We start from the raw sequence: 21,969 nt of genomic DNA, 5'->3' as shown, positions 1-21,969 counted from the left end.
GTATGGAGGGAGGAAGTGTTCTGAAAGTTTTGTTCTGATTCTTATTACTCTTTATTTTATTTTCTATTAATAAACTTTTCTTTATACCCTATTAAAGTTTAGAGCTCACTTTGCCTTTCTCCTAATCTTATCTCAGAGCAGGAAATGAATAAGTATATTCTAGTGAGTGCCCTGGTAATTAGCCAATCTCAAATTGGCAAACCAAAACCAATACAGAAACTTCCCGATGAACTGCCTCAGACAAGAAAGAAATCAAGGTAGAGCCATGGTTTCTCAGGATTTGTTTGTTCCTCATGAGCCCCGTGGTGCATTTGGAGCTGAGCTCTGGAACCTCAGGGCGCAAGAGGAGATTGCACAAATCTTTCCAGGAGTCAAAGTCAGAAGAAAACCGGAATGTGTCTCAAAGCATTCATGGGTCCCACTGAGGCCCATCCCCAACACAGGCTCCTCATGGACTCCTTGGAGGAGAGAACTGGAGGCCAGGATTGCACAAAAACCTCTCAGAAACTCAAATTGCACAAAAACCTCTCAGTGTGGAAAGGAAAACCCAGAGTACCTTAAAAAAGTCGAGTATCTCAAAGCATCAATGAGCCGAACTGAGTGTCAGTGCAAAGCTCTCAAGGGACTCGTTAAAGCAGAAAATTGGGGCCATGATTGCACAAACCTCTCACAGAGTCTGGATCAAAAGGGAAACACCAAGTACCTGAAAAGAACTGAAGCACCTTGAAGCATTAATGAGCCCCACTGAGTGTTGTTCCTGACAAAGCCTCTCCAGGGACTAATTACAGCAGATAATTGGAGGCAATGATTGCACAAAGCTCTCAGAGACTCCAAGGCAAAAGCCAAAGTGCTTTGAAAAACCTGCAGTCCCTGGGAGCATGAAGGAGCCCCCAGGGCCATTCCTGAGCAAGGCTCCCCAGGGACTCCTTCCAGCAGATCCTTGAGGCCACTGGGATGTGGGCTAGGGGGGGGATGCTGAGGGCAGGACAAGGGGCTGACAGTGCCCAGCCTGGCTGGGGCTGTGCCAGGAGGCCCCAGTGCCTCAGGACAAGGTGTCTCCTGACAGCCCTTGGTGGCACAGACCCTGCTGTGCCCCAGGGCACCAGGACTTGGCTTCTCTTGGTCCCCACCTGTCATCAGTGCCTCCAGTTCTCTGCTCTGCCTGGGGCCTGGGGACACTTTCTCAGTCGTGTCCCTCAGTGGGACCCATTAAAAGCCAAAGAAACTTTGGAGTTGGATTCTGACTTGGAGCTCTGGAGAGGTTTCTGCAGCTCCCTCTCAGGGCCTGATGTTCAGGGCCTGAGCACAAAGCCCCAGAGGGTCATTAAAGTCCTTGTGCTGTGTCTGTGCTGCTGAGCTGGGCTGGGCTCCTGGCACAGAGGGTGATCCTGGTAACCAAGGAGAGCTTCAAAAGCACATTTCTCTGGATGAGCAGCTCTTCTCCCAGCCCAGCAGGGCTGGGGCACTGCCTGCAGCCAGCCCGGGCACAGCACAGAGGCACAGAGAGCTTCCATCAATCAGGGCTGGGAAGGTGCTGAGAAGTGCCTGGGGCAGAATCACTGGCAGCCCTTGGCACAGGAACCTCTGGCTGCAGGACAATGCAGCTGCAGCTCCTGGAGTGATCTCCTACAGCTGGAACATCCCAATGCCCACAGACCCTGTGAGTACAACTCTGAGTATTTCTGGTGCAGGGGAGGTGAAATGCTCTGACATGCTGAGGGGTTCTGATCAGTCATAGAATGTTTCCAAGACAGGCATTTTGATAAAAATGAGGAAATTACCAAAGGCTTTTTATTCTGTTTCCTACTATTGGAGAATGGCAGGGATGGAGGGATAAATTTTAAAGGATTATTATGATGTAATGATTATGAATTCTGACAAGTTCCTGAGACATCTGAACTGTAACTTTAAGTGATCAATAGGGTCACAGGAGATCCCTAATGTGCTTGCAGCCACTCTGCCCATGGACAGCACCAGCATCACCTCTGCTGGAGCCATCAGGCTCAGTTTGAGCTGTCCTTTCTCCAAGCTGCAAACAGAACCTGCCCCCAGCCAGTGCCCTGCAAATAGGCAGGGTTCTGTCAGCCCAAGGAGAGTGCACAGAGATTTGGGGTCTGTGATTGCTGGCAGGGAGAGCTCAGGCACAGGGAAACACCTGCAGGAGGAAAATCCCCAGGAAGCAGAGAGAAGATCAGGGAAGGAGAGAAAGCAAAACCCAGAAGTGCTGGGGCAGGGAGAGTTTAGAGATGTCCAGAGGATCCCCTCCAGTGCAGCCCCTCCCGCTGAACAAGCCCCCTCCCTCCTGTCTCCCCAGCCAAGCCTCTGCCCTCAGGGCCGGGGCTCCAAGGCGTGCAGCCCCTCCTGTGCAGGCAGAGCTGCAGCAGAGCCGTGGGGCAGCTCTGCAGCCCCGGGCCCAGTTCCCTCTGCAGAGCACAGGGCTGGGAGCAGCTGCCTGGCACTGGGGGCTCTGGGAGGGGGCACAGCTGGCTCAGGGTGACACAGCTGTCCCCAGTGCCCAGCTCTGGGCAATGCTGTCAGTGCAGCCAGGGAAGGAGCTGCATCTCCCTGCATCCAGTGCCATCAGAAGGACACTTGGAAGTCTCCCTGAGATTTCAGTCCAAGCTGGATTGATGGGGAAAGGCAGAGGTGTTCTGACACTGAAAATGCTTCTGGGTTGGTGAAATGAGCAACGTGAGTCCTTGCCTACAAATGAGGAGCTGGGCTGTGCTGGATCCATCTGTCTCAGTAGCACCATAGTGTTTTTAAAAGAAACATGAGACTGTGAACATCCTTCATTTGAAAAACTGAAAGCCCAGAGATACTCCAAAGAGAATGAAGTGACAGACCATCTCCCCTCAGTTTCCACTCATAATCTTCCCTCAGGGAACTCTGTTCTACCAGAGGGAGGCAGGAATGTTGAGTATTTCTGATATCCAAGAATACCAGGAGAGACATGGGGGTAGCTTAAAATGAAAACCTCTAAACTCTTAAACACAGAAGAGTGTCCGTGTGTGTTACAGAGGAAAGTGTATGGGAAATGGCTTTGGTTTTGGTTACAGTTATCTCCTCTAATTCTTCCCGGTCCTTTCTCCATGAACAGGTCCCCATGTGCGGCCACAGCCAATGTCCAACAGCAGCTCCATCAGCCACTTCCTCCTGCTGGCACTGGCAGACACACGGCAGCTGCAGCTCCTGCACTTCTGCCTCTTCCTGGGCATCTCCCTGGCTGCCCTCCTGGGCAACGGCCTCATCATCAGCGCCGTCGCCTGCGGCCACCACCTGCACACGCCCATGTTCTTCTTCCTGCTCAACCTGGCCCTCAGCGACCTGGGCTCCATCTGCACCACTGTCCCCAAAGCCATGCACAATTCCCTCTGGGACACCACCACCATCTCCTACACAGGATGTGCTGTACAGCTCTTTTTCTTTCTGTTCTTCATCTCAGCAGAGTTTTCCCTCCTGACCATCATGTGCTACGACCGCTACGTGTCCATCTGCAAACCCCTGCACTACGGGACCCTCCTGGGCAGCAGAGCTTGTGCCCACATGGCAGCAGCTGCCTGGGCCAGTGCCTTTCTCACTACTCTGCTGCACACAGCCAATGCATTTTCCCTGCCCCTGTGCCATGGCAATGCCCTGGGCCAGTTCTTCTGTGAAATCCCACACATCCTCAAGCTCTCCTGCTCCAAATCCTACCTCAGGAAACTTGGAGTTTCTGTTGTCACTACCTCCTTAGCATTTGGTTGTTTTGTGTTCATTGTTTTCTCCTATGTGCAGATCTTCAGGGCTGTGCTGAGGATCCCCTCTGAGCAGGGACGGCACAAAGCCTTTTCCACCTGCCTCCCTCACCTGGCCGTGGTCTCCCTGTTCCTCATCACAGCAGCATTTGCTCACCTGAAGCCCCCCTCCATGTCCTCCCCATCCCTGGATCTGGCCCTGTCAGTTCTGTACTCAGTGGTGCCTCCAGCCCTGAACCCCCTCATCTACAGCCTGAGGAACCAGGAGCTCAAGGCTGCAGTGAGGAGACTGATGACTGGATGCTTTCAGGAACATTAAACTGCTGGCCAATTTCTGCAAATCACTTGTAATAAAAGTCATCTTTGATACTCCTTGTTGATTTGGTTGTGGGGTTGTTTTTTTTTATTTTCCTTTGCCTTACTTTTTTAATATTGACCACAAAGCAATGTCACTGGTTTTGCCATTTCTCCTTTTGTTTCTTTCCACCTTACCTGTGGCTACAGACTGTGTCAATAAGGGCCTGCACTGTTGTTGGCTTAAAAGGAACTCAAGGATGTCCCAGCAGAGTTTTCTGCAGAGATGCCCTTTTGTTGCCTTCTCTGGAGCTGCAGCAGCAATGTCTGTGTGTAGAGCTGGGGCAGATCAGTGCTGGCACAGCAGCTGTGCCCAGCAGCAGCAGCACTTGGTGTTGCCAGTGCTGCTCCCGTGGCCCTGCCCCGCTGCCCTGGTGGCCCTGGTGTTGCTGCAGGGCCTGAGTGCTCTCGGGGCCGGGCACAGTCCTGGGGGTGGCAGTGCCGGGGCTGCAGCAGGGACAGCCCATGGGCACTGCTGGGGCAGCGCTGACGCCTCAGGCCAGGGCCTGGGGGCTCCAGGCTCCTTGCCCAGGCTCTCTCAAGAACATGGCCAGGCCAATGCTCAGCACAGAAAACCCCCGTGAGCAGCCCCAGGTTGGCCGTGGGCAGGCTGGGGGCAAACAGCATGGCTGGTGCTCTGCAAGGGCCCTGGGGGAGACGGGAAGGAGCAGCAGAGCAGGGGCTGATCCATCCCCAGTGCGCTGGACAGCCCAGGGCAGCGTCCCAGAGCGTCCTGATGGAGCTGCCAACAACATCCCCCCTCTGCAGCCCTGGCCTCTCCCCCAGCTCACACAGGTGCCGCATCCTTGCAGGCACAGCCACGGCAGCGCTGGCTCAGGAGCCCCTGTTTGCATTGCACACAGCAGGCGGGAGCACCCCCATGCTGCTGCTGTGGGGACATGGACCTGAGGGAGCACAAATGCCATCAGCCCCTGGGGCCAGGAAGGGCTGGGGGACGCCAGGGAAACCACTCAGCTTTGTCCTGGCCTCTGCAGTCAGCCACAAAGTTTGTTCCCATCAGCTGGGAGTTTCCTGTCCCACTGCAGATGCTGTTGCTCAGAGCCAGGGCTGCCTGGCAGACACCCCCAAACTGCCCTGAGCATTTCCTTGGCTCCACCTTTGCTTTCTTTACTCTTCGTCCTACAAATTTATTCCCATTGCCCATCCCTGTTCCCTCCCCTGCAAACAGCCCATCCCTGTTTGCCCTTTCCTCTCTGGCCCCACTCCCCATTCCAGTTCCTGACTTGGCACTATGGAAACGGCCCCTGGGGAGCAGGATCATCCCACAAGTGCTGCAGGAATTGTCTGCAGGTTCCTGCAGTGCCTCGTGCTGCTCCCTTGCCAGAGGCAGCCCAGGCCAGGGGGGCACATCTGGGCTGCTGTGTCTGGCTGTGGGGCTCCCTGTTCTGGGCAGTGAGGAGGGGCTGCAGAGGCTCTGCAGGACTGACAGGATGGGCTTTGGGGCTGTGAGGAGAAGCTGAGGGACCTGGGCTGCTGGAGCTTCTGAAGAGGAGGCCCAGGGCTCCTCCTGCAACTGCTCCAAGGGTGGTTTCAGAGAATCCCAGAATCAGCAAGGCTGGAAAAGACCTTGGAGATCATCAAGTCCAGCCATTGCCCTGAAACCGCCTTGTCTCCCCTGAGCCTCCTCTTCTCCAGGATAAACAACCCCAGCTCCCTCAGCTGCTCCTCACAGGACTTGTGCTCCAGACCCCTCACCAGCCTTGTTGCCCTTCTCTGGACACGCTCCAGCCCCTCCATGTCCTTCCTAAATTGGGGGGCACAGAACTGGACACAGCACTCGAGGTACTGCCCAACCAGTGCCCAGCACAGGGGAAGAATCACTGCCCTGGTCCTGCTGGCCACACCATTCCTGATCCAGGCCAGGAGCCATTGGCCTTCTTGGCCACCTGGGCACACTGCTGGCTCATGTCCAGCCTGCTGTCCATCAGTCCCTGCAGGTCCCTTTCTGCCTGGCTGCTGTCCAGCCACTCTGTCCCCAGCCTGTAGCGCTGCAGGGGTTGTTGTGGCCGAGGTGCAGGACCTGGCACATGGACTTGTTAAACCTCACCTTGTTGGGTTTGGTTCCTGGATCCAGCCTGTCCAGGTCCCTCTGCAGAGCCCTCCTGCCTTCCAGCAGATCAACACCCCCAGACAACTTGGTGTCACCACAGTTCCATGAGGCCCCAGAGTGTCCCAATGGTCTCCATGATTCCATGAGGCCTCCCAGTGTCACAATGTCCCTCTGGTGTCACAAAGTCCCTTGGATCCTTGGGCCCTGCAGTGTCACAATGGCACCGTGGTGCCCCAGGGCCCTGCAGTGTCACAATGGATCCTTGGTTCCATGAGGTCTGACCGGGCAGCAATGCTCTCCTTGGTTCCCGCTGTCTGCCACACCTCCCACTGTCAGGCTATAGAAGGACACCTGGCTGATGAAGGGGAGTGGGAGTGGGTACCTACTCGAGCAGGTAATAATAAAAATCCCTCCCAACCCCCTCTCCCAAGCCAGGTGCCATTTCAGATTAGGTATGATCCCCTAGATCTGGAGAGTCAGCCAGATGGTTTAGAAGAAAATTATCTGCCCAGTGAACCTCCCAATTATGATTCATCTATGAGACAGATCAGCACCTCTAACATCAAAAAGGAAAGAAGGGTAATCGTGGTGGGTGACTCCCTCTTGAGGGGTACAGCGGGCCCCATATGTCAACCAGACCCATCCCACAGAGAGGTCTGCTGCCTCCCTGGGGCCCGGGTACGGGATATCACTGACACACTGCCTGGGCTGATTCAGCCCTCTGATTATTGCCCACTGCTGATACCCCAGGCTGGCAGTGATGAGATTGAGAAGAGGAGTGTCAGGGCAATTAAAAGGGACTTTAGTGCATTGGGTCAGGGGCACAGAAAGTCTTTTCCTCAGTCCCTCTGGAGTCTGAGAAAAATGGTGAATGCAATGGGAGAGCTCACATTATAAACGAGTGGCTCGAGGGTTGGTGTCATTGGTAAAATTTGGTATTCTTTAATCATGGGGCAACTTTTACAGAAGGGAAGGGGATGCAACTGGGTTGTCTGGAAGCAGGCTCATGGGTGGTAAGCCTGAGTTAGGGGTGAAATCAGCAGCCCAGCTGAGGTGCATGTACACCAATGCACACAGCATGGGTAACAAACAAGAAGAGCTGGAGGCCATGGTGCAGCAGCAGAGCTATGATGTATTTGCCATCACAGAAACAGGGTGGGACGACTCACATGGCTGGAGCGCTGCACTGGATGGCTGCAAGCTCTTCAGGAGAGACAGGAAAGGGAGAAGAGGTGGAGGGGTGGCCCTTTATGGTAGGGAGGCTTTTGACACCATAAGTATTGAAACTTAGGAAGATGGAGCTGAATTTCTACGGGTAAGACTTAGGGGGAAGGCCAACAAGGCTGACATCCTACTAGGAGTCTGCTATCATCCACCCAACCAGGAAGAAGAGGTGGACAACTCACTCTATAAGCAGCTAGAGAATGTTTCTGGATCATCAGCCCTTGTTCTTGTAGGCGACTTCAACCTGCTGGACATCTGCTGGGAACTCAATACAGCTGAAAAGAGGCAGTCTAGGAAATTTTTAGAGTTTGTGGAGGACAATTTTTTGTCGTAGCTGGTGAGTGAGCCCACCAGGAAAGGGACTATGTTAGATCTGTTTTTTGTAAATAGAGATGGGCTGGTGGGAGATGTGGTGGTTGGAGTTCACTGAGGGCACAGTGATCATGAAGTTATAGAATTCTCAATATTTTGGGAAGTCAGGAGGAACACTAATAAGACTTTTACATTTGACTTCGGAGGGCAGACTTTGGCCTACTTAGGAGACTTATTCAGAGAGTTCCTTGGGAAGCAGCCCTTAAAAACAAAGGAGTTCAGGAAAGGTGGGAAGCTTCAAAACAGAGATCTTGAGGGCTCAGGAACAGACTTTCCCTGTGTGCTGAAAGACGAGTCGACGAGACAAACCTCCAGTCTGGATGGGCAAGGAGGTTTTGAAGGAACTTAGGAATAAAAAGAGGATGTATCATCTTTGGAAGGAGGGTCAGGTCTCTCAGGAAGTATTTAAGGGGCTTGCTAGGGCATGAAGGGAAGAAATTAGGGAGACCAAAGCTCAGTTTGAACTTAAAATGACAGCTTCAGTTAAGGCTAATAAAAATGTTTTTACAAATATATCAATCATAAAAGGAAAGGGTAAGACCAACCATTGTTCTTTATTAGATGTGGAAGTGAATTTAATAACTGCAGATGAGGAGAAGGCAGAGGTGCTTAATGCCTTCTTTGTCCCAGTTTTTAATGAGAAGACAATTTGCCTTCAGGACAACTGTCCTCCTGGGCTGGTAGATGGTGCCAGGGAGCAGAGTGGACCACTGTTATCCAGGAGGAGGCAGTCGGAGACCTGCTGAGCTGCTTGGATGTTCATAAATCCATGGGACCAGATGGGATCCACCCCAGGGTGATGAGGGAGCTGGCAGATGAGCTTGTCAAGCTGCTCTCCATCATTTACCAGCAGCCCTGGCTCACTGGTGAGGTCCCAGATGACTGGAAGCTGCCCAATGTGACGCCCATTCACACCAAGGGTGGGAAGGAGGATCCTGGTAATCACAGGCCAGTCAGCCTGAGCTCAGTACCCGGTAAGGTCATGGAACAGTTCACACTGAGTGCCATCACACAGCACTTCCAGGATGGCCAGGGTGTCAGACCCAGCCAGCAGGGGTTTAGCAGGGCTAGGTCGTGTTTGACCAGCCTGGTCTCATTCTATGACCAGGTGACCCTCCTGGTGGATGCAGGAAAGGCTGTGGATGTGTCTATTTGGACTCCAGCAAGGCCTTTGGCACTGTCTCCCGCAGCACACTCCTGGAAAAGCTGCAGCCCGCGGCTGGGACAGGAGCACTCTGTGCTGGGTTCAGAACTGGCTGGATGGCCGGCCCAGAGAGTGGTGGTGAGCGGTGCTGCATCCAGCTGGGGACAGTCACCAGTGCTGTCCCTCAGGGCTCTGTGCTGGCCCAGCTCTGTTCAATACTTTTATTGACCACATGGATGAGGGGATTGAGGGTTTCATTAGTAAATCTGCAGATGACACTGAGCTGGGAGCGTGTGTCCATCTTTTGGAAGGCAGGAGGGCTCTGCAGGAACACATGGAACAGCCGGATAGTTGGTAGAGTTCAGTAAGTTTAAATTTAATCAGTCCAAGTGCCAAGTCCTGCATTTTGGCCACAATAACCCCCTGCACAGCTCTAGGCTGGGGACGGTGTGGCTGGACAGTGCCCAGGCAGAAAGGGACCTGGGGGCACTGGTCGACAGCAGGCTGGACACGAGCCAGCAGTGTGCCCAGGTGGCCAAGAAGGCCAATGGCTCCTGGCCTGGATCAGGAATGGTGTGGCCAGCAGGAGCAGGGAGGTCATTCTTCCCCTGTATGTGGTACTGGTGACTGGTGTAGCTGGCATTCCTCCCCTGCACTGGCACCGTTCCTTGAGTGTTTTGTCCAGTTCTGGCCTCCCCAATTTGAGAAGGACATGGATGGGCTGGAGCATGTCCAGAGAAGGGCAACAAGGCTGGTGAGGGTCTTGGAACACAAGTCCTGTGAGGAACGACTGAAGGAGTTGTGGTTGTTTCGCTTAGAGAAGACTCAGAGGTGACCTTATCGCTCTCTACAACTTCCTGAAAGGTGGTTGCAGTCAGGTGGGGTCGGTCTCTTTCTCCTCACAACAACTGACAGAACTAGAGGACACAGTCTTAAGCTGTACCAAGGGGTATTTAGGTCGGATATTAGGAAAAAAGTTTTTTTATGGAAAGGGTGATAAATTCCTGGAACTGTCTGTCCAGGGACTCGGTGGAGTCACCATCATGGGATGTGTTTAAAAAAAGACTGGATGTGGCACTCAGTGCCATGGTTTAGCTGAGGTGGTGTTAGGGCATGGGTTGGACTCGATGATCTTGAAGGTCTCTTCCAACCCAGCAATTCTGTGATTGTGTGACATCACAGACCAGGTTGTGACATCATATAGCTGGCTGTGACATCCCTGGTTTATTATGTGACATCACAGAGCAGGCTGTGACATCACAGGATGCCTGTATGACATCACAGAGCAGAGCGAGCTGTGAGGTCAAAGAGTGTGCTGTGACATTATAGGGTGGCTGTGTTCCATCACTGAAGGTGTTGTGACATCACAGGGTGGGTCTGTGAGCCCACAGAGGTGCTGTGTGACATGTTAAGTGAGTTCTGCCATCACAGAGCAGGCTGTGACATCACAGAGCAGGCTGTGACATCACAGAGGAGGTTGTGGTGTCACAAAGTCGGCTGTGACATTACCGGCTGGCTGTGTGACATCACAGAACGGGCTGTGAGGCCACAGAGAAGACTTTGCCATCATAGAAAAGGGCTCTGTGACATCACAGAGCAGCTGTGTGATGTCACAGAGAAGGCTGAGACAATACAGAGTGGGTTGTGACATCACAGAGCTGACTGAGAAATCACAGAGCAGGCTGTGACATCACAGCGAGGCTGCATAACATCACAAAGGTGGCTGTGACATCATAGAGCTGGCTGTGACATCACAGGGTGTCTGTGACATCACAGGCTGGGCTGTGACATCTCAGGGACGATTTTGTGACATCACAGAGCAGACTGGGACCTCAAAGAGCAGGCTGTGACATCACAGGGGCTGTGTGACCTCCCCTTCTCTAAATCTTATTTTTCTCTATTTCTGTGTCTTCTTGCAAATTTTGATTAACTTTAAATTGAACAGGCTTAGAGTTTGTGAAGTTGAATGGGCCAAGTTAATGCTTTGAGAAGTGTTTTGTGTGAATTGAATGTCATATTAAACCTTCTGCCAAAGTTTCTCTGATCTACTAAAGTTCCCAGTAAAGGCTGTTTTGTTGTTCGGAGCTCCAGAAAAACTCATTTTGGTATTTCTCCAGTGCATCCAACTCAGAGGACACAAACAATCATAATTCCTCTTAAATGTCTCCTTGAGAGAGTTGTTTGGGTCTTGTGTGTCCTGCTTGGCACAGCCCAGGCAGGGCTTTCACAGCCACATTCCACACTCCATTTCCCAGCTGGAGCCGCTGGTGCCTCTGAGTTCTGCTGCCCCAGCCCCAGGGGCGCTCTCCTTGTCTGCCCATTCCCCCACGGTCTCTGGGCAGGGATGGCCTCAGCGGGGGCTGCTGACATCCTCAGCAACTTGGAGGCTGCTGCTGAATTTTACTGCTCCAGAGGCTTCTTCAGCCTTCAGCTCTTCAGTTCAGGAATTCAGTGTCCCAGGGCTCATAAATGTTCAGAACATCTTAACAAGCCAAGCCTCTGGGAATAATGTAAGCATTCAAATCTTTTGTGGTTAATTAGCCCAATTACAGAAGCCTCTTCAAAGTGAATACACTATCTTTAAAAAGACAGTGAGAAAAATTTTTTTAGGTCCTGTTGGGGTTTTTTTTCTGTTAATTCATTGATATGTGCAATCTCCAATTGACACTGAATTCAAGTGCCTCCTTATGCAGTTGGAACAGATATGAAAATCAAGACCCTTCATGGCTGACAATCAATCAGACTCTGTCCCTACCCCACCCCACCATCTCCCCCATCCAAGCCCTGGCACTCAGAGCAGCCTTGTGCAAATCTGAGCTCCCTCCAGCCCAGGCTGCACCTGCAGGTTTCAGCTCCTTGGCTCCAACTCCCACCTGCTTTCCTTGGACAAGGAGCTGCCCGAGACACAGAGGGATGTTCATTTCTTGTCAGCCAACAAAGCCAAGGGAAAGCACAGCTCCATCAGACGCAAAAGTCATTCTTCTCTCTGGCTCTGCCCAGCCCCTGATCCCCACAGCCTGTCCTGTTTCTTTCATCCCTGCATTGCCAGGGACTTTCTGGGACAAGGGAGCTCTGCTCTGGGGATGGAGGGAGGTCCAAGTGCAGCCACTGGAGCAGGAACCACAACTCATCAGGTTTGTGTCCTTTGCGGGTCAGGAACTGGTGAGACTCAGAGGCACAGGAAGGTTTCTCTTCATGGCCAACATAAAATGTGAACATGATAAAATTTATAAAACATCAGAACCCTTCCCTCAGCTCCTTGTGACATCCCAGCCACATCTGACAGGTCTGCTGTCCACAAGGGATTGCCATAGAGGAAGGATTTTGACAAAGACATAAGAGGTGATATAAAATATAAAAATACAACTAATGTGCTGACTAAGAAGTTATTTAAACTTATGAAAGATTGAGCAACTCCTGAAGTTCATAGCATGAAACCACTGAAGGGAGACAAATTGGAATGACCAGAGAACAGCTGCAGGAGGAAATCTGGGAGCAACAGGAAGGACATAAATCCAGCTGCTCCAAATGAAGAGATGTCCTTAGACATGGCCATTTAACCAGGAGAGCTGGAAACACCTGAAGGGAGAGGGCAATGAAATATTAGACAGAATGTTGATGGCAAAAGGAGGGGGGAAAATCTGTATTTCTTCTCCTGCCATCACTAGAAGAATCTAGTAGATCCAGGAAATTCCTGTTCCTGCAGGGAATACTTTGCCATTTCTTTGCCATCAAATGACACAGATAATAAAGATTTGCTTGTATATTATGAAAATACCAGATATTAAAACTTTTGCCCCTTTCCAGGCAGACATTAATGCGTGGAAAGACTCTAAAACTCAAAGACAAAGTGAGTTATAACATAGGTATTTTTTCAGCTGGGCACATGCAGGCAACTTCTGCAAAGGCATGAGCATCTAATCACTCTCAGCATTCTTTTTTATCCTCTAAAATGTTACATATACATTAGGTTTTGCAATACAACTATGCATATTCATTTCCTGGCTCCACCTTGTCCTGCTTCATATGCTAATCAGCTTATCAGTCCCTTGTGCCTTCTCCTTCATACTTGTCTCTGGTGGTTGTCTTGGGGGTTGTAGGGGGATGAAGTAAGTGGTCATCATCAAAGCTGTCCTTCTCACCTCATCTTCATGCGCAAGCTTACGGATCCTGTGGTCACAGTCCAAACCATGAGGTTGGTCTAATCAGGTTTGGGGCTCTGAGGAGCCTTGTTATCTTGGTAGCCTTGTAACTTTGTCCTGTTTTGATGAACGTCGTCCTTCCCTTATCACACATCCTTGTATTCTTTCATATTGCTCTCGCAGGTGCACCCTGTCTTCCCATGACAGGCAGTTAGCACAGTAAAATGCAGCAAATATTAAACAATACATATGTCATGTAAATATATATTTGTAATCAATACTCTTCTAATTCCTAACCCCGTGTCTCACCATCAGCTGTGTGCCCACGACCAGGCAGTGCCACTTGTGCCCTGAGGTGCCGAGCTGGGATTGGATCTCTCAGAGAGGAGCTGAGGGAGAGCAGAGCACCTTGCAAGCTGCAGGTCCCTGCCAGCCCCGCAGGGCTCCTGTGCCATCAACATCTGCTCTGCTCCAGCCTGGAACAGGGCCCAGCATGGTGCCGGGACCATCAGAGAGCTGAGGTGTGTGCTGGAATTCAATGCCCTCCCCATGGCACAGCAGCCCTGCATTTCCCTGCTCCAGCCTTGGTCTCCAGCACAGCCATGGAGGCTCTTTGGGCTCCTGAGTGTTCCTGCTGTGTCCATGCCCCCAAGGGCACAGAGCAGCCTCCTCTCTCGGGCACTTGCCTGTTTTCCATGCCTTGCACAGGCGCTGGCCCTGCCCCACAAGGCCTGGGCTGAGTCCTGCCCTGCACGCTCAGCCAGGCTGGGATGGACACTGATGGTTTCTGTGCCAGGCTCTCTGAGCCCAGCCCAGCTCCCTGCAAGCTCTGCCAGCTGCCCTGAGCTCTGTGCAGCACCAAGGGCCTCTCCCCAGCACAGCCCAGCCGGCTCTGGCCCCACAGCTCTGCTCAGCCCAGGCTGCTCTGGCCACTGGCCCCACGGCCTCAGCCCCTGGCCAGGGCACAGCAGCAGCTGCAGCTCAGCCAGGACTCAGCCCCAGCCATGGGGGAAGGGGCTTGGCCAAGGCCAAAGGAGGCTCCCTGGCTGCCCTGCTCCCCTCGGGCTGAGGTGCTGAGAGCTCTGCAGCCCCTGCTGCCATCCCATCTGCCCAGGCCAGCACAAGAGCCCCGGCCTTGGGGCCCTCCAGAGCTGCTCCTGCTCCAGGCCCAGGGCCCATCCCAGAGCTGGGGCAGCCACAAAGCTGTGCCCATTGCTGGTCATTGCTGCTCTGATGGGGATGGATCCTCAGCCACTTGGAGGCTGCTGATGAATTTTACTACTCCACAGGCCCCTTCTTCCTTGAGCTCTTCCGTTCAGGAATTCCATGAGAAAATCTCATAAATATGAGATTTTCAAAAAATTAGATTTTGTTCAAAACACCCAAGACAAGAAAAGCCCTTGGTAATAATTCAAGTCCTCAATTCTTCTCTGGTTAATTAGACAGATTTCAGTAGTGTATTCAAAGTGAATATGCTATATTGGAAACAGTGCTGAGAGATTTTTTTTTCTCTTTATGGATTGATATCAGCAATGTCCAATTGATGTTGACCCCCAGCACCTCCTAATGCAGTCTGAATAGATGTGAAAATCAAGACCCTTCATGGCTGACAATCAATAACACTTTGTCCCCACCCCCTCCCCACCATTTCCCTCATCCAACCCCTGGCACTCAGAGCAGCTGAGGAATGGAGTCACACACAGGGGTGTCCCCAGGGCTCAGGACTGGGGCCAGGTCAGTGAAATCTCTTGATTGCTGATCTGGATGAGGCTATCGAGGGCACCCTCAGGCAGTTCCCAGGTGAGCCCGAGCTGGGTGGGAGTGTGGCTGTGAAGGAGGGCAGGAAGCTCTGCAGAGGGATCTGCACAGGCTGGAGCCATGGGCCCAGGACAATTGGATGAGGTCCTGCCCTGGGCTCACAACCACCCCAAATCCCTGGCCATGCCCTGCCCCTGATCCCCACAGCCTGTCCTGTTTCCTTCATCCCTGCATTGCCAGGGACTTTCTGGGACAAGGGAGCTCTGCTCTGGGGATGGAGGGAGGTCCAAGTGCCACCACTGGACTGGGAACCACAACTCATCAGGTTTGTGTCCTTTGAGGGTCAGGAACTGGTGAGACTCAGAGGCACAGAAAGTTTCTCTTCATGGCCAACAGACCACGGTTGAACAGGACACAATTTAATAACAATTGCACTCTTCCCTGAGCTATGTGCAACGTCCCAGCAGTGTCTGATGAGTCCACCATCCACAAGTGATTTCCATACTAGAATTGATATTAGACAAATGTGGTTCTGTGATAGAAATAAACACAATTAAGTTCCTGTATCAGGACGCTAATCCTGGAGTGGGGGCAAAACCGCTCAAACAATTCCTGATTTGCAAAGCTGTCAGTGGAGGTTGGAGAAGGGAGGTCAGGCTGCTTTTGGTGTTGAGGAAATGCTGAAACCAGCCTGACTCATTCCATCTCCTCCTGGCCTGGCTGATCTCCCCTATTTCCCCTTCCACCCATTGGCTTCTGTCTCCCACCAGGCCCCTGGTGAAGAGCCTGGCTCTGTGTTCTCCATCCCCTCCTCGCTGGCACTGCCAGGCTGGGATGAAGAGCCCCTCAGCCTTCCCTGCTCGGGGCTGGACAAGCCCAGCTCCCTCAGCCTCTGCTCACAGCCCAAGGGCTCCAGCCCCACATTGGAGGCCCTTCCCTAACCCTGCTCCAGCTGCCAGACATCTCTCCTGCCCTGGGGAACCAAACCCAGGCCACAGGGACCTGGATAATCCACGTCCTTGATGTCCTGGTCACACAGCCCTGGCCCCTTTTCCCCATGTCAGGCTCTTGGGTGGATCCTGTGGAACATCCTTTGGTGGGGGCTGTGGCTCCAGGTGGACGAGGGGGATACCGGGGGACAGGGACCCCACTGGGCATGAACAGCATTGGACTTGTTGGGAGAAACTGTGAGGGGGAGCTGGGGCAGAGTGACCAACCCAGTGACCTCACACAGCCCTCCTGGGATGTCACACAGCCCCTCTGTGATGTCACAGCCTGCTCTGTGATGTCACAGAGATGGCCTATGATGTCATAGCTTCTTGATGACCTCATATAAACCACTCTATGATGTCATGGACCATTCTGTCATAGATCACTCATGTGATGTCATAGCCCACTCTGTGACCTCATGTTACCAGATGATAAATTGTCTCCACCAGGTGAGCTGACACCTGGAGCTTGTTCTCCAAAACCCCAGGCCTATGGAAACCACACAATGCCCATTGTGTCAGAAGGGGAACTGGAAGTTCACCAGCCTCAGTGTCCTGCCAGCTCAGCCAGGCCCATGGGAACATTGGGGTCCTCGACCACCAGGGACCACCAGAGAGACCCCCAGGACAGAAGAACACATGGGTAAAGGGAAGGGGAAATATGTTAATGATTTTGAGGAAATGATTATCAGATATGTGTTTAGTCCAGGACAATCAATGAACATGTGTGCAAAATACAGAATATGAACAGAAACTGTCCTGTACTCAGCATGCTCGGCTTTGGGAGGAGCTATCCCCCGTGCATCTGGCTGAATAAAGAATGCTGCTTCTTAATGCTGCATTGGTGTGAAGGAGTTTTCTGTTTTACCGAATTTTTGGTAACACTCCACTGCCAAGGAAAGCTCTGTCTCCTGCTGCTCACACACAGAGAAGGGCTGGTGGCAGATGTGGGGGTCATTGGCTGCCTGGGGCACAGTGACCATAAAATAATCAAGTTTTCAATGATCTGTGAAAGAAGGAGGGGCAGCAACAAAACTTCCACACTGGAATTAGGAAGGGCAGACTTTGGCCTATTTAGGATGCTGATTTGGGGAGTACTGAATCAGGTACTGATTTTTTAATGGGAAACAGCCCTTAAAAAAAAAAAGGGGTCCAGGGTGGATGGACACATTTCAAGATAGTAATCTTAAAGGGGGAAGGAGCAGCCTGTCCCAGTGTGGCCAAAGATGAGCTGGTGAGGAAAATGACTGCCCTGGCTGCCCGTGGAGCTTTTGTGGGAAAAAAGAGTGTGCATTAACTTTGGACAAATGGTCAGGCAACTTAGCAAGTATTTGAGGATGTTGTCAGGTCATGCAGTAAAAAAAAAAAAAAAGAAAGAGATGTAATCTGAATTAGAGATTAACCGGGCCACTTCTGTGAAAAATAATAAAAATGTGTCTATGAATAAATTAATGGCAAAATGTGGAATAAGGTGAACCCCTACTCTTTATTGGATGCAGTGGAGAATATAGGAACTAAAGATAAGGAAAAGTCCAAGCTATTTAACTCCTTGTTTGTATCAATTTTCAATATTAGGACAGGATGTCCTCAGGACAAGAGTTCTCCTGAGCTGGCAGATGGGGTCAGAATGCAGAACAGGCCTCTGGAATCCAGGAGGAAGCAGCTGGTGACCTGCTGGGCCACTCAGATACTCACAGGTGTATGGGATCAGATAGGATCCATCCTAGGGGGAAGAGGGAGCTGGTGGATGAGCTCCCCAAGCTGCTCTCCATCATTTACCATCAGTCCTGGCTCACCAGGGAGGTCCCAGAGCCCTGGAGGTGCCAGTGTGAGCCCATTCCCTACAAGGGCTGGGAGGAGGATCTGGGGAACTCCAGGCCTGTCAGCCTGACCTCGGTGCCTGGCAAGGTTCTGGAACAGATCACCCTGAGTGCCATCACAGGGCACCCACAGGATGGCTGAGGGGTCAGAGCCAGCCAGCCTGGATATCAATATCTGCAGGGATGATCTGCATGACGGGATTGAGTCCAGCATCAGCAAATTTGCAGATGACATAGAGCTGGGTGTGAGTGTGGATGTGCTGGAGGATAGGAGGGCTCTGCACAGGGCCCTGGACAGGCTGGATCCAGGGCCCAAATCCAGCAAGGTGAGGTTTAACAAGTCCAAGTGCCGGGTCCTGCCCCTTAGCCACAACAACCACTGCAGTGCTACAGGCTGGGGACAGAGTGGCTGGACAGCAGCCAGGCAGAAAGGGACCTGCAGGGACTGATGGACAGCAGGCTGGACATGAGCCAGCAGTGTGCCCAGGTGGCCAAGAAGGCCAATGGCTCCTGGCCTGGATCAGGAATGGTGTGGCCAGCAGGACCAGGGCTTCTGTGCCAGCCCTGATCTGCCCCCAGCTCTGTACACAGACATTGCTGCTGCAGCTCCAGAGGAGGGAACAAAAGGAGGATCTCTGGTGAAAACTTTCCTGGGAGATCCTTTAGTTCATTTAAAGCCACTGAGAGCACAGCTCCTCATTGACACCGTCTGGGGCCGCAGCAAAGGTAGAGAGAAACAAAATGAGAAATGGCACAAGGAATGGCCTTTGTGGACAATCTTAAAAAACTAAAACACGGGAAAAACCCCACAACCAAACCAACAGGAACAATCAAAGATGACTTTTCTTACAAATGATTTGCAGAAGCTGGCCAGCAATTTTGTCAGTGCTACCCAGAGTGCTTTTGTCACAGGAAACTCAGACTTTTTGTCACAGGCATCATGATTAGCAGATCTTGAAATGCTCTCATGTCCCTGAGCACTAAGTCACGGAGAATTAAAGCCACACAGGCCACATCTGCAGTGCTCAAACACAGCCCTGTTGCTGCTGCTGCTGCTGCTGAACTAGGATCAGCTGACAGAGGCCATCACAGAAATTGCCTCTGGAGTGTCAAATACAATGAAAAATTCCACCAGGAGAAAGAGAAACCAGAACTTCTCGACACACTTCATTGTTTCTTCCAAGCAGCAGCAGAAAATGAAGATGCCCAGAGATATTCCCTGCTGCTTCTGATCCCAGTGGAGTCCAGCCTGCTGCCCAGTCCCAGTGGGAACCTGAGCCCAGCCCAGGGGGCTCCCGCAGTGTCGGGAGCTCAGCGCACGTGGAGCCAGGCCCAGAGCCCCGGGCATGGCGCAGATGGAATGTCCTGCGGCCCAAACCTCCTGCTCCTGCCTCACAGCGCCCAGCGTTCTCCCCCTCCTGCTCCTCTCCCAGTACGGCACACATTCCAGCTCGGAGGAGGCTTCCCCAGAGAGGGCTCCGGCTCCTGTTTCAGCCTCAGTGTCCCTGCAGAGAAGCATGGCATCTTTCAGGCACTTCCACAAGCTCCGGGTTCCCATTTCATGGGGAATCTAGGATGAAAATGGCCTTGTTAGGAAGGACAAAAGCGGAGGGAGTGGACTGAAAATTATTAGGAAAAAAATGACCATTCTTACAGAAAAAGATCACCACGTCATTGCCTGCATTTCTCCTTTTCAGATTCTTTCAGTCATCTCCTGAGAGGTCCAGCTTGGTCTGGTGCTTGTCATTAATTGATTGAACTCTTGAATTTTATCAGTGCATGAGATGTAGAAGCATCTAAAGTGAACACAGAAACGAACTCCCCTGTCAGCCCATTTTCATCTTCTACATCACTTTCAAGATGCCCATGGGGATGTTGGAATGATTATCCCACAGCTCTCCATTTCTGGCTGCAGGCTCTGCAGATTCTTTCTCTGCATTCAGTCAGGCTTGCATTCCCTGATAATTTCCGGTAGCCCGTCATGGATTCTTACGGTATCACAGTAACAATGAAAACCTCACTGATGGCACAACTGCCCAGCCCACAAGGAAAAAAAAAGAACAAGCTGTCAAGTTTTTCTAATATTAGTCCTGCTTTGCTGTAAGAGTTGTGCTGCACTCACGGTGTGGAAAGCCAAGAGAAGCTGCAGCTGGTGGCACATCTTGTGACAGGAGCTGCACCTCGTTCTCCAGGAAAGGTTCTTGGAAAGAGCAAACAGGACTGTGGAGAAGATTCTGGGAAAACTGAATGAGCTTTTAGGAAATGAAATGAAAATGGAAAGAAACAATCCAAGATGTTTTCCTCTGTTTATTTTTATGCTCCCCTTTTCCATCTTGCACTGCTTCTCCATCCCATTAATCCAACTGGATCTCACCTCTAAGATCCATGACATGGCAAGTTTGAGACACTGTAAAATACCATGAGCTACACACAGTTTGCCTTCCCCTGGTTTTCTTGGAAAGCAGTGCTGGAGACTAAGTGCAGTGCTTGGGTCAGGCACAAATTCTGCATTCAGGGAATGTGCTCCGATAGTGTTTGACCCTCAGCAGGGACAATGCACAGCAGCGACCAAGAGGATTTCTGTGCCGCTGTGCAGGAGTCCAGACTCTGGATCTGGGCAGAACAGGGCAAAGTTCCCGTGTTTGGACAGGCTCAGGGGCTGCCCCCGGGGAGCGGGGGGCTGGGTGCAGGGGCAAGCGGGCAACGGACAAACGGACACGGGGACAAACGGCCCCGGAGCTTCAGTTGCAGCAGCAGCAGCAGCAGCAGCAGCAGCAGCGGCAGCAGCGGCGGCAGCAGCCAAAGCAGCGAAAGCAGCGATTTTGTTGATTCCCTCTTGATTCTCCTCTCCCCGTCCCGCTGTCCCGCACGGTCTCCCGCTCTCCCTTTCCCGCTGTCCCCTCCTCTCCCAGTCTCTCTCTCTCCCCATTCCCGGCCGGGCCATGCCCCCGGCCCGCCCCCGGCTCCGGGCGGGGCTGCCCCATCCCCGCCCCCGGCCGTCCCGCCGGGGTCTCGCCTCCGCCCGGCTCTGGCCGTGCTGGCGGTGGCGCTTCTGGGCGGGCATCGGTGCCTGGGGCTGGGGCGGCATCGACTCGCTCTGGCTCCGCCTGGCCCGAGCCTGGCCCCGGCCCCGGCTCCTCCCGGGCCCCGCGGAGGACACACGCGGCGCGGCCGCTGCCGCCGCCTCCGCTGAGGCTTCCCCGGCCCGAGCTCCGCCGCTCGGCAGCGCGGCCGCCGCCCCCCGAGCCGCCGCTGTCCCGTTGCCGGGAGCGAACGCCTGGGGAGGGCCGGCCCGGGGCGGTCGGGGGGCGCTCGGGGGCCGCTCCTGGCCCCGGGCCGAGCGCTGACAGCCGCGTCCCGCCCGCAGGGAAGGCGCAGCAGGGCCTGCAGGAGCGGTACCGGCTGGGTTCGCTGCTGGGCAGCGGCGGCTTCGGCAGCGTCTTCGCGGCCACGCGGCGCTCGGACGGCGCCCCGGTGAGCGGCGGGGCCGGCGGTGGGCGGAGGAGGAGGAGGAGGAGGAGGAGGAGGAGGAGGGGGAGGAGGGGGTGGAGGAGGAGGAGGGATAGAAGGAAAAGGGGAAGGGAGAGGGGGAGAGGGGGGAGGAAGAGGAGGAGGAGGAGGAGGATGGGGCTGGGGCAGGGCAGGGCAGGGCAGGGCAGGTGGCATGCTCAGCCCGCTGCTGCTCTTGGCTTGCAGGTGGCCATCAAAAGGGTGCCAAGGAACCGCGTCCGGCACTGGGGCGAGCTGGTGAGTGAGCGGGGCCAGCGGCAGAAGCTGGGCCGTGCCGGGCGGGGATGAGCCGAGGCCCGGCAGGGTGGGAGCCACCCGGACACCTCGAGGGAGAGCGGGCGTGGGGCCAGCGCAGGGCGCAGAGCATCCCGTGCTGGGTGAGGAGTTCCTGACCCCCAGCATGGCATCAGCCCCACTGACGGAATTGCGTTCCTCCTGCAGCCCGACGGCACCAGCGCACCCCTGGAGATCGTGCTGCTGGAGAAGGTGTCCACTGGCTTCCCCGGTGTCGTCCAGCTGCTGGAGTGGCTTGAGCTCCCCAAATACATCTTGATCGTGCTGGAACGCCCGAAGCGGTCTCAGGATCTGCACCATTTCATTCGGGCACGGGGGTTCCTGTCCGAGGAGGTGGCGCGGGATCTGTTCCGCCAGGTGCTGGAGGCCGTGCAGCACTGCACCAGCTGTGGGGTCCTGCACAGGGACATCAAACCAGGGAACATCCTGGTGGACCTGGCCACCAGGCAGGCCAAATTGATCGACTTTGGCTGTGGCACCTACCTGCAAGACACAGCCTACACTCGCTTTGCAGGTGAGCCCACGCAGGGGTGTGCTCTCGGTCCTGGCATCTC

At 53.4% G+C, this 21,969-nt stretch overlaps 1 long non-coding RNA gene across 1 annotated transcript in view; it reads right to left on the bottom strand.

The window, feature by feature from the left end:
* LOC137467810 (uncharacterized) overlaps positions 1-20,423 on the bottom strand; it is a 332,764-nt gene extending 312,341 nt beyond the window's left edge. Inside the window, exon 1 of the long non-coding RNA XR_010995634.1 lies at positions 19,431-20,423. This is a non-coding gene — a long non-coding RNA (uncharacterized lncRNA). The remainder of the gene's footprint in view (positions 1-19,430) is intronic.
* Positions 20,424-21,969: the final 1,546 nt, after the last annotated feature.

Source organism: Anomalospiza imberbis, unplaced genomic scaffold (assembly GCF_031753505.1).
Source record: "Anomalospiza imberbis isolate Cuckoo-Finch-1a 21T00152 unplaced genomic scaffold, ASM3175350v1 scaffold_80, whole genome shotgun sequence".
Classification (NCBI taxonomy): domain Eukaryota; kingdom Metazoa; phylum Chordata; class Aves; order Passeriformes; family Viduidae; genus Anomalospiza; species Anomalospiza imberbis.
This window is presented reverse-complemented; position numbering and strand designations above follow the sequence as displayed.